A 15,522-nucleotide genomic window follows, 5' to 3' on the forward strand; every position below is an offset into this window, starting at 1 on the left:
TAAAGTCCAACAGGTTTATTTGGTAGCAAATACCATTAGCTTTCGGAGCGCTGCTCCTTTGTCAGATGGAGTGGAAATCTGCTCTCAAACAGGGCACAGAGACACAAAATCAAGTTACAGAATACTGATTAGAATGCGAATCCCTACAGCCAACCAGGTCTTAAATCCAGAGATTTTGTGTCTCTGTGCCCTGTTTGAGAGCAGATTTCCACTCCATCTGACGAAGGAGCAGCGCTCCGAAAGCTAATGGTATTTGCTACCAAATAAACCTGTTGGACTTTAACCTGGTGTTGTTAAAACTCTTACTGTGTTTATCCCCTGAGATAACAGGATTGTCTTGGAGGGCTAGGAGAGCCAGATGATCTCACTTAACTTTACTCTCCCTGGAACCTGTCAGCAAGAAAATATCAGGGGCACATCTCCCATGTCTTCCCTCCTCTGTGGCATCAGCACATTCATACTGTCCCTGTTTCCACAACCGCCCCCCCCACCACCACCACCGCAGTCTCTTGAGCTTCCTGGACCTCCATGTTTTCATTTTCCAATGAGCTCTCATCCTCTTCTAGTTCATTCTCTGGCAAGGGCTCACCTCTTCACACAGGCAGATTGTGAAGGGCACAGTTAACCACGAGGGAAACGCTCCCCAGTGTGTATTGCAGAGACACCTGAGTGGTCCAGGGATCTGAATCACATCTTCAGCAGTCCTATCATCTGCTCTATGAAAGAATGTGGAGCTGTAAGCAGTGTTACAAAGAACAAAGAACAATACAGCACAGGAACAGGCCCTTCGGCCGTCCAAGCCCGCGCCGCTCCCTGGTCCAAACTAGACCATTCTTTTGTAACCCTCCATTCCCACTCCATTCATGTGGCTATCTAGATAAGTCTTAAACGTTCCCAGTGTGTCCGCTTCCACCACCTTGCCCGGCAGCACATTCCAGGCCCCCACCACCCTCTGTGTAAAATACGTCCTTCTGATATCCGTGTTAAACCTCCCCCCTCCTCACCTTGAACCTATGACCCCTCGTGAACGTCACCACCGATCTGGGGAAAAGCTTCCCACCGTTCACCTATCTATGCCTTTCATAATTTTATACACCTCTATTAGGTCACCCCTCATCCTCCGTCTTTCCAGTGAGAACAACCCCAGTTTACCCAATCTCTCCTCATAACTAAGCCCTTCCATACCAGGCAACATCCTGGTAAACCTCCTCTGCACTCTCTCTAAAGCCTCCACGTCCTTCTGGTAGTGTGGCGACCAGAACTGGGCGCAGTATTCCAAATGCGGCCGAACCAACGTTCTATACAACTGCAACATCAGACCCCAACTTTTATACTCTATGCCCTGTCCTATAAAGGCAAGCATGTCATATGTCTTATTCACTACCTTCTCCACCTGTGACGTCACCTTCAAGGATCTGTGGACTTGCACACCCACGTCCCTCTGCGTATCTACACCCTTTATGGTTCTGCCATTTATCGTATAGCTCTCCCCTACGTTAGTTCTACCAAAATGCAGCACTTCGCATTTATCTGGATTGAACTCCATCTGCCATTTCTTTGCCCAAATTTCCAGCCTATCTATATCCTTCTGTAGCCTCTGACAATGTTCCTCACTATCTGCAAGTCCAGCCATTTTCGTGTCGTCCGCAAACTTACTGATCATCCCAGTTACACCTTCTTCCAGATCGTTTATATAAATCAGAAACAGCAGAGGTCCCAATACAGAGCCCTGCGGAACACCACTAGTCACAGGCATCCAGCCAGAAAAAGACCCTTCCACTACCACCCTCTGTCTTCTGTGACCAAGCCAGTTCTCCACCCATCTAGCCACCTCCCCCTTTATCCCATGAGATCCAACCTTTTGCACCAACCTACCATGAGGGACTTTGTCAAACGCTTTACTAAAGTCCATATAGACGACATCCACGGCTCTTCCCTCATCAACCATTCTAGTCACTTCTTCAAAAAACTCCACCAGGTTAGTGAGGCATGACCTCCCTCTCACAAAACCATGCTGACTATCGTTAATGAGTTTATTCCTTTCTAAATGCGCATACATCCTATCTCTAAGAATCCTTTCCAACAACTTCCCTACCACGGACGTCAAGCTCACTGGCCTATACTTTCCCGGGTTATCCTTCCTATCCTTCTTAAATAACGGGACCACATTAGCTATCCTCCAAACCTCTGGGACCTCACCTGTGTCCAGTGATGAGACAAAGATTTGCATCAGAGGCCCAGCGATTTCATCTCTCGTCTCCCTGAGCAGCCTTGGATAGATTCCATCAGGCCCTGGGGATTTGTCAGTCTTTATATTCGCTAAAAAACCTAACACTTCCTTGTAATAGAGACTTTCTCTCACGGGTCAACACTCCCCTCCGAGACACTCCCAGTCAACACATCCCTCTCCTTTGTGAAGACCGACGCAAAGTATTCATTTAGGATCTCCCCTACTTCTTTGGGCTCTAAGCATAATTCCCCACTTTTGTCCCTGAGAGGTCTGATTTTTCTCTGACAACCCTTTTGTTCCTAACGTATGAATAAAATGCCTTGGGATTCTCCTTAATCCTGTCTGCCAAGGACATTTCATGACCCCTTTTTGCCCTTCTAATTCCTCGTTTGAGTTCTTTCCTACTTTCTTTGTATTTCCTCCAGAGCTCCCTCCGTTTTTAGCTGCCTGCACCTAACGTACGCCACTCTTTTCTTTGTGACCAATCCCTGAATTTCCCTGGTTATCCACGGTTCTCGAATCCTACCCTTCCTATCCTTTTTTACAGGCACATGCCTATCCTGCAGCCCTAACAACTGTTCCTTAAAAGACTCCCACATGCCAGATGTGGATTTACCCTCAAACAGCCTCTCCCAATCAACAGCTGCCAATTTCTGCCTAATCCCACTAAAGTTAGCCTTCCCCCAACCCAACACCTTACCCTTGGGACACCACTCATCCTTTTCCATCACTATCTTAAAGCTAATAGAATTGTGGTCACTATTTGCCACATGTTCCCCTACCGAAACTTTGAAGACCTGACCGGGCTCATTCCCCAGTACTAGGTCCAGTATAGCCCCCTCTCTAGTCGGGCTATCTACATATTGTTCCAAAGAACCTTCCTGTACAGATTTTACAAATGCCTCCCCATTCAGACTCCCAGCCCTATTCTCCTCCCAGCCCTACTCTCCTCAGCACGGAGTCATCAGCCAGTGCTTAAGTGGGTAGTCCTTATCCCAGTGCAACCATCCCAGCAGACATCTGGCCCCTCGAAAATCCCAAGAATCTGGGAGTGACTGAGGATATAGGAGTCATGGCAACTCCTGGAGTTCTTAGCATACTAGTGCAGCATGTACTTGCAATAGTCACACATCAGTTGCACGGTGATGGTAGCCCTTGCTGTGAAGCCAGGGAATCGTTTCGCCTGGCTATCTTTGAACAGAGCAAACCTGACATAGTGATGGGACTTCCTATGAAGGGCATAGGTCACCTCCTTTGTGCAACGATAAGTTACTGACTGAGAAATGCCGCACAGGTCCCCTGTTGATCCCTGGAAAGACCGAGTGGCAAAGAAATTGAGCGTTACAGTAACCTTCAAAGGCACTGGCAGAGGGAAGCCCCCAAACTCATGTGATGTCAGGTCTTCACGAAGAATGTGGCATCTGTGATTTACAAGGTCTCGAGACCATCACAGGCATCCTGGGCCCTCACTCATTTGTAAGTAGGAGACTCTTTGACAATAAACCCTTGGTGTGGTGGGTCACCGCTGCTGTCTGGATCTCTTCTCCTCAGCCTCTTGTTCTTGCTCAGATTCCACCTGTCCATGTCCCCCAGGCAGGACGTCCTGCTGGAGCTGAACGCATCGACACCTCATAGAGTCATAGAGATTTACAGCATGGAAACAGGCCCTTCGGCCCAACTTGTCCATGCCGCCCTTTTTTTTAGAAACCCGTAAGCTAATCCCAATTGCCTGCATTTGGCCCATATCCCTCTATACCCATCATACCCATGTAACTATCTAAATGCTTCTTAAAAGACAAAATTGTACCCGCCTCTACTACTACCTCTGGCAGCTTGTTCCAGACACTCACCACAGTGTGTGAAAAAATTGCCCCTCTGGACACCTTTGTAGCTCTCCCCTCTCATCTTCAACCTATACCTTCTAGTTTTAGACTCCCCTACCTTTGGGAAAAGATATTGACTATCTACTTGATCTGTGCCCCTCATTATTTTATAGACCTCTATAAGGTCACCCCTCAGCCTCCTACGCTCCAGAGAAAAAAGTCCCAGTCTATCCAGCCTCTCTTATCACTCAATCCATCAAGTCCCGGTAGCATCCTAGTAAATCTTTTCTGCACTCTTTCTAGTTTAATAATATCCTTTCTATAATAGGGTGACCAGAATTGCACACAGTATTCCAAGTGTGGCCTTACCAATGTCTTGTACAACTTCAACAAGACATTCCAACTCCTGTATTCAATGTTCTGACCAATGAAACCAAGCATGCCGAATGCCCTGGTTCAATCTACCAAATTGCATCACCTCGCATTTGTCTAAATTAAACTTCATTTGCCATTCATCAGCCCACTGGCCCAATTGATCAAGACGCTGTTGCAATTGGAGATAACTTTCTTCACTGTCCACTATGCCACCAATCTTAGTGTCATCTGCAAACTTACTAACCATGCCTCCTATATTCTCATCCAAATCATTAATATAAATATATTTATAGGACACCTGTCCCTCCTTCTGTGACCAATCTTAGTGTCAACTGCAAACTTACTAACCATGCCTCCTATATTCTCATCCAAATCATTAATATAAATATATTTATATATTTATGGGACATCTGTCCTTCCTTCGCCTCCTCCATTGAATAAGGACTTGAAGATGCGCAGCATTGAGTCCTGGTTGATTAGTCCATGTGCCTTGGTTCTGAAATTAAACATCAAAAACAACAATGATTAAAGTGTGCAGAAAGGGAAGCTGTGATTGAAAGACCTATGGGAGATGTGCACAGCTTTGGGTGCCTTGATTGCATTGTGCCTGATGCAGCCTTACCCCTGAGACAATAACACACACACAGAGGTGACATCTGGAGCCCTCTGTAGGGTGATAAGATGTGAATGAAATGATTAGACCAAAGTAGCTCAGCACTCCATTCTTTGAAGTGGCATACCAATTACCTTTCAGTTAGTTGCTCATGGTCCAACAGTGGAATCCATTTGGCCACTGATGAATGACATTCATTTTTAACATGTGACTGCCCTGCATGGATCGGATGGCAGATATGATGAAGCTGTGCCCTTCACTCTTGCCTTCACTATCTAAAGCTGTATTCTTACCTTATACTCCGTTGACATTGAGGATGTTGAGTTTTGTCTATCCCTTTAACAGCACTGAATGAAATGATTGACTTTCAGTTGCGTAAAAACCTCAACAAGGCCCATGAGGTTGGCCTCTTGAAATTTGAGTTCTCTGATTGAGGTAATGATTGCGTGTTGAACCTGCTCCTAGGCCTAGCAAACCTTGCCACCCACAAGTCCAGGCAGCAGGCGACCGATGGGGTCATCTGACCTGACTGTCTGCCCCTCTACAGCAGCTATATTTGCGGCTGTCCCTGGAGAGAGTACATGCAATGTCTGAGGGCACCGTTAATGCCTTCCATGCCCGCTGGGCACCGCAGGGACTGGGGTGCATTATTTAACCCCTTTAATCATATTTTGATTTGATGTTTTAAGTTTTCTTTCCAGTTTGTCTTTTGTTTTGGGCGGTTACCTTCCTTCTGGGTGCTGCCTCTTTTAATTTGTCCCTGAGTTAATTTGATTTAGTTTATTTGGTTGGCCAAAAAGATTGGCAGGCAATCATTACCAATCGGTGAGTCTCACCTGTATATATACTTATATATTGAAGAGTGTCAAGACCTCGAATTGAGCCTATACCTTGTGGTTCCTGTGGCTCAAGGCACACTGAGCAATTTCTGAACAAAACTTTATAACCAAAACTAAATCAAAATCTGCACTGAACAAACGCTTCTTTGTCCTCTCGACTTTGAAGAAATGCCTAGATGGAATAGAAACCTATCTGTATCAAATTAAAGAAAAAGTCCCCATAGTCCCAGATGACCATAGGATTCTCACCCCCTTATGGGGGAGAGCTGACCGGTGGTGATTTAACCTGAAGATCACCACACCTCAGAGGAGGGGGAAGGTTGAGAGGGCGGGCCTTCATAAATAACCATAATGTATTAAATTAGACTAGCACACTGGTGTGTATTAAAAATTGGCAGAAAATATGTCACAAAATAAGTTCAATTGAAGATAATTTGGCTCACTGATCTTTTCAGACACTGCCCTAATTGTCTTCCATTATAAAATCTTGCTGTTTCATGAGTGAAGCAACTAACCTCTCTAGAAACCATCTGTGTAAGAGACAAAGAACTTTCAGACATTTGTTTAGCTTGTTTCACATGTTTAGAATGTCCCAAAGTACTCCACCACAACTGAATTATTTTGTAGTGTTATATGGACAAATGCAGCAGCCAGTTTGTGTCACTGTTGTTGGAAGTCTCAGCTGAGGGATACATGTTGTCTTGTCCTTCAAATAGTGCAGTGGGATCTTTTGATCCAAGAGGCCAGCAGGGGCAAATTGGTCCTGGAAATCTTATCAATAGCAAGCAATTCAAGAGAGATTGCCCGTTTATTTTGATTGAAGGAGCAGAAGTACAGGAATAGAATCCCATAGCATCCCTACAGTACAGGAGGAGGCCATTCAACCCATTGAGCCTGCACCAACAACAATCCCATAACCCTACATATTTACCCTGCTAATCCCCCTGACACTTAGGGGCAATTCAGCATGGCTAATCCACCTAACCTGCATATCTTTGGACACTAAGGGGCAACTTGCCATGGGCAATCCATCTAAACTGAACATCTTTGATGTGCAGAGGAAAACAGAGCACCCGAAGGAAACTCAGGCAGACACGAAGAGAATGTGCAGACTCCACACAGACAGTCATCCAAGGCACCCACCCCAGGTCCCTGGTGCTGTGAGGCAGCAGTACTAACCACTGTGCCACCATGCCACCCATGATAGAATCTGCAAGGAGCTGCTCCTCAAGTCTCATATTCTGTCTCTTCCGTGTTGTTGCTCCAGCTCTTCCTCCATCTTCTCCAGTCGCAGGACCTCTCTCGCCTGCTCTTTTTTGTATGATCTTGTCCTTTCACTTTTTCCTGGGTATCAGTTCACCCTGGACGTTGGGGTAATACGTGGGGTTACGGGGATAGGGCCTGGATAAGATGTTCTGTCGGAGAGTTGGTGCAGACTCAATGGGCCAAACAGCCTCCTTCTGCACTGCAGAGATTCTATTCTATGATTCTGCCCTCGGCTATGAGGAGTCCTCCCAGCAGCTTGTGAGCTCCTTACCATTGCAGATGGTGAACTGGGGTTGGAGGGGGCAGAGGTTGTGGCGGCGGGGGGTGGGGGGGGTGTGCAGGAGGGGGTGGTTGGCAGGAGAGAGAGGGGAGCATGGTACAGGTCCTCTTCCTATCCCTGGCACTTTGCCAGCCAGTTCCAGTATCTCAACAGCGGTCAGGTGGTTGGCGGAGGGGGTGAGTTAGGGTTTCCAATCTCAACATGCTTGGCGTGGTGACCCACGCGCACTGTGCATAGTCGGTGAATGTAGCCAATGGGGAACTGGAGACTGGCTCTGGCGGAGTGGGCCTTGGCTTTGGTTGGGGCAGCCATTGGGGCTGCTGTCTGTCAGGGAGAAACCGTCATGGCCTCCACATCTGTGGTTCTGTTATATTAAATTCTGTTCAGTAACTTGGACTTTGAACTGATATTTTTAACAAGGTGTCATAAACCAGAATGAAGGTGCAGTGATGTTATTTATCCTGCACAGTGAGACAGCACTCATCTAAGTTGTCGGTGAAACTCGACTGGCTTACAATTTAAATTCCTGATTAGATTATAATGTTGAATCTCATTTATATTGAAACTTTCTGTAGATTTACACACATGCTCTTCCTCTAAGGCCCTGCAATTTATTTCATTGCTCGATATGCCAAATGGCCTCCTCCTGCACTGTAGGGATTCTATGGATACTCTCCTTCCTTAGTTCCTTGGTATTCTGGATTTTAAATGCGATTCCCAATTGATCAGATTCATCTCAAATTCCAACTATTTGACGCAATGAAACAAATTGAAGGGCCTTAGAGATTATCTTCTTCACTAGTAACCACCTCAACAATCTTGGTGTTGTCTGCAAACTTGCTTAACATCCCCCCCACATTTTCATCTATATCATTGATGTATATAACAATAAGGTTCCCAGTACTGATTTTTGTGGTACACCACTAGACACCAACCTCCAGTCACTTGAATAGCCATCTACCATCAACCTTTGTGTCCTGTTACTAAGCCAGTTTCTGATCCATCACCAAGTTTCTCTGGATTCCATGTGCTTTAACCTTCTCAATCAGCCTCCCATGTGAGACATTGTCAAAGGCTTTGCTAAAATCCATATAAACTACATCAACTGAACTTCCCACAACGACACATTTATTCACATTTTTGAAAAATTTTAACAAATTTGTTAGGATGACCTTCCTCTGGCAAAGCCATACCGACCATCGCTAATTAACCCATGCTTTTCCAAGTGGATATTAATTCTCTCCTTCAATATTTTCTCCAAATAGTTTCCCTACCACTGATGTGAGACTCACCGGTCTGGTAATTTCCTGCTTCATTTCTACAACCCTTCTTGAAAAGTGGAACCACATTAGCCAGTCTCCAGTCCTCTGGCACTTCCCCTGTGAACAGAAAGGAATTAAAAATTTATGTCAGAGCCCCTGAAATTTCCTGCCTCATCTTCCACAGCAGCCTGGATGCAATTTATCTGGGACAGGGGGTTTGTCCATTTTTAAGCCCTTCAGAGCCTCCAATCTCTCCATTTCCTTGGTCAAACTGTGCAAGTTCCTCACAATCCCTTTTCCTCTATTCTGTACCTATAGTCTCCTTTTCTTGAGTGAAGACTAAAGAGAAGTATTCATTTGTAGGGCCTGAAAAAAATAAGGATAAATGAAAGAAAAATGAAAAGAGTGTGTTTTCTTGAAATATGGGTAAATTTAATGAAAAAGACATTTACCCATTGTTCTTTGTTTTCTTGTGAGTTTCAATATCCTGTTTACTGGGCCCAATACCGTGAACCGATACTGTTTGTTTGAGTGATGTAAGCTAAGCCAATCCGTTTTCTCGAGAGATGCATTTTAAGCCAATCAGATTACTTAGGGGGAGGGAAAAAGAAAAACGGCGGGAGGCAGAGGAAGCTGCAGCGGGGAGACACACGTGGGGAAGAGGAGCTGTTTCCATGCGGTAAAAACCCAGTTTTAACGTTGAGGCAAATAATATTTGTAGACTAACATACTTCACAGTATGGGCACAAATATTACTGTGCAGTTAAAGCTCGTGTTTGTCGCAGTTTCGTAACTCGTTTTTTCCAGTTTGAAGTGAAAGGCAGCAAGGTTTAGTCCTGTTTGTTATTTTCATTACTGTTGAGAAAAAGTGTAAAGCGCATCGTCTTGTACTCTCAAGCGTGGACGTTTCTGCTAGAAACTGCCGGTGAGGGACAGTCAGCTATAAACGCCGGGCGTAGTTTTCACTGAGAAGATGGAGAGAACGAGGATTAGCTGAAGCTAACTTGCTAAGTAGCGCTGCCGAGGAAGAGACTTCAGCGCACTGGATCTGCGTCACTACACGGACAGCTTGCTGCATTTTTTTTTTCCTGCTGCATCATCTTCCCGCTCGCAGACCCTTCTGGACTGTGTGTGTCGTGGTTGCGTGAGTAACTGGAGACTATACTATCAGACACTGAACGGTATCAGCAGTGTGTTGTTGAGGACGTGTTTTCTTCATATGTGCACCAACGTATGGGCCCCAACGTTTATACATCCAAGCGCTTGGTAATATTTTGAACATTTCTCAGGGTTGAAACTGTTTAATTGAAAAATCTTTAGTTTGGGACTCTTTACCTGTTTCATGAGACGCAACAATGCAAGAAAATAAATTTATTTTTGTTATTCCTTTTGCATGGTTGTCCTGAACCTTTTCTTATGTAAGGTTTACATTCTTACCATTTTAGGAGGCACCGCGCTATTAATAGGTTATTACTCTAGATTGCAACTGCATACACTAATCCTTTTCATTCACACCTGTACTGACATTTATTGGTAAATAGGAAATTTAGCCAAGCTCAACACCAACCGCTAAGAACTCAGGATCCTGTTAATTGAACATTTACATAGTAGCCCCTTATAACATCAAGCACATCCCAGGTACAGCTTTACTTAACTCAGCTGGTCAGAGCATATAGTTGTCAGCAGGGGGTTACACATTTAACACCCTTCCATTATCTAGCGGCTTCACACACACTTGGGACGGGATTTTCTGGCCACGCTCGCCCCAAGACTAGAAAATTCTGCCCGAGCTCAACGGACCTTTGCATGGTCCTGTCCCACCTGTTACGATTCCTGTGGTGGGCGGGACAGGAAAATTCCGTCCTTGGACTCTAATGAGCCTACTCTTTTCCTGGTTAACCTCTTCCCTTTAATCTATTTATAAAATATCTTAGGATTCTCCCTAATCCTGTTGCAAGTCATTTTTCCCTTTTTGCTCTTCTAATTGCTTTCTTAAGTTCCCTCTTGCACTTCTTATGTTCCTCTTGGGCCACAGCTGAATTGCTCCCTTTGGACTTGCTAAAAGCCATTCTCTTCTTCCTCATCCATCCTGAATTTTCCTTGACGTCCCTGAACTTATTGCTCCTAATTTCCCCTGAAGGGTACATGTTAGACCTGTATTCTTCCCAGCACATTTTGTCCCCCACTCCTCCGTTGTAGACTTACCTGCAAGGAGCTGTTCCCAGTCAACTTTGGCCAGATCCTGCCTTATTTTAATAAAATCTGCCAATCCAAGAGCTGTCTTTTTCAGGCCATTTTTCTCCTTGTCCATAACAAATTTGAACTGTACCGTGTTGTAGTTGCTATCGCTAAAATGCTCCCCCCACTAACACATTGAACACTTGTCCATCTTTGTTCCCCAGAATCAGATCCAGCACTGTACCATCCCTTGTTGGGCCTTCTCCATATTGATACAAAACCTCCCCTGGATACATTTCAAGAAATCTGTCCCTCTACACCTTTGACACTATGATTATCCTAATTTATTTTGGGTAAGTTGAAATCCCCTAGTATAATTATATCATAGAAGAATCATAGAAACCCTACAGTACAGAAAGAGGCCATTCGGCCCATCAAGTCTGCACCGACCACAATCCCACCCAGGCCCTACCCCCATATCCCTACATATTTTACCCGCTAATCCCTCTAATCTACGCATCCCAGGACACTAAGGGGCAATTTTAGGATGGCCAATCAACCTACCCCGCACATCTTTGGACTAATTATATGATTATTATTCTTACATAACTCTGTGAACTGTCTACATATTTGTTCCTCTATTTTACACTGATTCTTTGGGGACCTATCATACACTCCCAGTAATGTGACTGCACACTTTATATTCCTAAATTCTACCACAAAGCCTCATTTGAAGACCATACCAAGATATTATCTCTCCTTATTGCAGTCTCCTGGTGCACTAGTATATCGGGTGCCCTGCGCAATGGCACCCGAGCGCTCTGCAGCTGGCTTCCCCAGCATACTTAGACTTCCCCTCCCCACTTTGGCCGGGGCAAAGCTCCCAGCTATCAGACAAATTAACAGAGTGCTGGAAGATTGCAGTGCCGAACTCATCCAAAAGATCGGTGTGGAACACTCCCATTTGCAGACTTTTATGACACTTAGAATATGTGACTTATTATATTTACAATTACAGCTTGCATTGATAATATTCATTTCATACCAAACATACAGACCGAGTAATTTGAATGGTTTCCAGGCCCTCAGCCTCCTATGGTTGATAGGTCTTAGACAGTAGTCTTTCTCCATTGCCCCTTTGCAGTAGCTGCCTCAAGCCTTATTGTGACACAGTCTTGAAATGTGCCAGTCTGCAACACTCTGTCGTCAACAGCTCTTTACATTGGAAGACCAGTAAATTTTGGGCAGACTAAAGAGCATCTTTCACTGAGTTGATAATCCATCAGCAGCAGTTGAGGTTTATCTCAGTGTACATCCCTGTCTGCAGAGTCATGTGATACAGAGTGGCTCAGGATGAACCTTGGTAAAAATAACTGCATCTCTTTCCAGACGAACTCTGCAAAGGCACATTCCAGAAGGAGTTAGATGATGGTCTCTTCTCCACCTCAGCCACCCCAAGGGCACCATGCAGATGGGGTGAGACTCGAAGCCTGTAGGAAGGATCTGATGGGAGGGCCCTCCTCACCACCAGTCAACTACCTCTTGGTGCTTGTTTGAAAGGTTTGGTGATGAGGTATTCTGCCAAATGACTTTGACAGTCTGCTCTGGGGACCATCCGATAGGATTCTCCATCTCCTTTTCAGGCAGGGCCTCGAGGATGTTATGTGTGGTTCACTGCCTGATGGACTTATTTTCAATTTGTTCATGCGATGCAGGTATCTATCATTGGCTGACCAGCATTTATTGCCCTTGAACCGAGGCCATTTCAGAATCAACCACATTGCTGTGGGTCTGGAGTACCATGTAGGCCAGACCGGGAAGGACAGCAGATTTCCTTCCCTAAAGTGCATTAGTGAAGCAGGTGGGTTTTGATGACAATCAACAATGTCTTCATGGTCATCAGTAGACTTTTTAAATTCCAGATTTTTATTGAATTTAAATTTCAAGATCTGCCATAGTGGGATACAAACCTGGGTCCAGAGTATTACCCTTGGTCTCTGGATTGGTAGTCAAGTGGCAATGCCACTACACCATTGCCTCCTCTTAACTTGTGGTCAGAGGTGTTTTTCTGCATAAACTTTAGCATGTGGGACAGGTGGTATGGCACTGTCCAACTATGGCAACTGTGGCCAGACCAATCCTTCTCAACACCAGGACAGGAAGAACCCAGCACATTGTGACACTTGGTATTTGTATACTGAGGGTCTGTCTGACCCAGCCTGTTCATCCTTTCCTTGCATGTATTCCCACATATTTCTGATCTCAACCTTGTAATTCCTCTTTGCACCCACTCCAGTACGATATCCTGTTATATGATGTTCAGAACTGCACAAATGTGGTCTAACCAAAGCTCAATACGGATTTAGCATATCTTCCTTAATTTTCAATTCTATACCTCTAGAAATAAAACGTACTGCTTGATTTGCTTTATTTTATGGCCTTGCACAACCTGTATCTTACCTAGCCTCACACCTTTCAACTAGTCAATGACCTTGCTATTCTTCTTACCAAGACTACCTCACATTTACCCATATTAAACCTAATTTGCTTCAGTTGTTTATTAATAAAACCCATGTCATTAAGTGACCAGCCATCATTGATTTGAGCATGATAGGGATTTGAATTGTAAGTTGCAGAGTGAATTCGGAACATGGGAACACATGGTAAGCAATGAAAGAGCCGGAAGGTTATGGATGGACTATTAGCAATTATCCAGCAGGTTGATTTTAAAGCAGTTTGTGGCATGTATATTTGAGATGTCCATTGTTGAATAGTCTATTGGATAGTTTTACCGTGGCAGCTTCCTTAAGTTGTGCCATCTTCTGCAGTTTGAACACGAGCACCATGTCCTGTCTGGCACTGTTATTTCCTAGGAAGGGTTCCCTAAACTGCAACACAGGCCAACCCTCCCAGACACACCTCACACAACAGAACCCCAACTTCACCATTCAAGGAATATGTAGCTGCAGTGATGAGCCAGTGCCTAAATTGCCCAGACATTATTTCCTTCTCTTGACTTTTGTTGACCCATCCTTCCCCAAGACTCCCCTCACCCTCCGCACTGCACCCTCCCCCAACTTCAGTTGACCTTGTGGGAGGACAGTGTGTACAAAGTAGGAATAACAAACAGGGCTACTTAGAGAACGGGACTGTTAGGGGTGAGGGTTACAGGGTCAGGCTCAGCGTGAGAGTTAGGTGTGAGTGAATGTTTAAGGTCGTGGATGATGTATCGATCAAGTGGGGCTGCTTTGTCCTGGATAATGTTGAGTTTGAGTGTTGCACCTATCTAGGCAGTGGAGAGTATTCCCTCATCCTGGTGGACAAGTTTTGGGAGAGCCTGAAGTGAGTTACTCACTGCAGGGAAGAACATAAGAAATAGGAGCAGGAGTAGGCCATCTAGCCCCTCAAGCCTGCTCCGCCATTCAATAAGATCATGGCTGATCTGATAGTGGGTTCAGTTCCACTTACCCGCCCGCTCCCCATAACCCTTAATTCCCTTAATGGTTAAAAATCTATCTATCTGTGACTTAAACACATTTAACGAGGTAGCCTCTACTGCTTCATTGGGCAGAGAATTCCAAAGATTCACTACCCTCTGGGAGAAGAAGTTCTTCCTCAACTCTGTTCTAAATTGACTCCCCCGTATTTTGAGGCTATGCCCCCTAGTTCTTGTTTCCATTGTTAGTGGAAATAACCTTGCTGCTTCTACCCTGTCTAGCCCCTTCATTATCTTATATGTCTCTATAAGATCTCCCCTCAACCTTATAAACTCCAATGAGTACAGGCCCAGTCTACTCAATCTCTCCTCATAAGCTAACCCCCTCATCTCTGGAATCAACCTGGTGAACCTTCTCTGTACCCCCTCCAAAGCTAATATATCCTTTCTTAAATAAGGGGACCAAAATTGTACACAGTACTCTAGGTGCGGCCTCACCAGTACCTTGTACAGTTGCAGCAAGATCTCCCTGCTTTTATACTCCATCCCTCTCGCGATAAAGGCCAACATTCCATTTGCCTTCTTGATTACCTGCTGCACCTGCAAACTGAGTTTTTGTGATTCATGCACAAGGACCCCCAGGTCCCTCTGCACAGTAGCATGTTGTAATTTTTCACCATTTAAATAATAGTCCATTTTACTATTATTCCTTCCAAAATGAATAACCTCACACTTACCAACGTTATTCTCCATCTGCCAGATCCTTGCCCACTCACTTAGCCTATCCAAATCTCTCTGCAGACTCTCTGTGTCCTCCACGCAATTTGCTTTCCCACTCATCTTTGTGTCATCCGCAAACTTTGTTACCCTACACTCGGTCCCCTCCTCCAGATCGTCTATGTATATGGTAAATAGTTGAGGCCCCAGCACCGATCCCTGCGGCACACCACTAGTCACTGATTGCCAACCGGAAAAGCACCCATTTATTCCGACTCTCTGCTTCCTGTTAGATAACCAATCCTCAATCCACGCTAACACTTTACCCCCAACTCTGTGTACCTTTATCTTATGCAGCAACCTTTTGTGAGGCACCTTATCGAATGCCTTCTGGAAATCTAAATACACCACATCCACCGGTTCCCCTCTGTCAACCGCACTCGTTATATCCTCAAAAAGTTCCAGTAAATTAGTCAAACTACGGATGTAAATTAGTCCCAACT

The sequence above is a fragment of the Mustelus asterias genome, chromosome 20 (genome assembly GCF_964213995.1).
Source record: "Mustelus asterias chromosome 20, sMusAst1.hap1.1, whole genome shotgun sequence".
Taxonomy (NCBI): domain Eukaryota; kingdom Metazoa; phylum Chordata; class Chondrichthyes; order Carcharhiniformes; family Triakidae; genus Mustelus; species Mustelus asterias.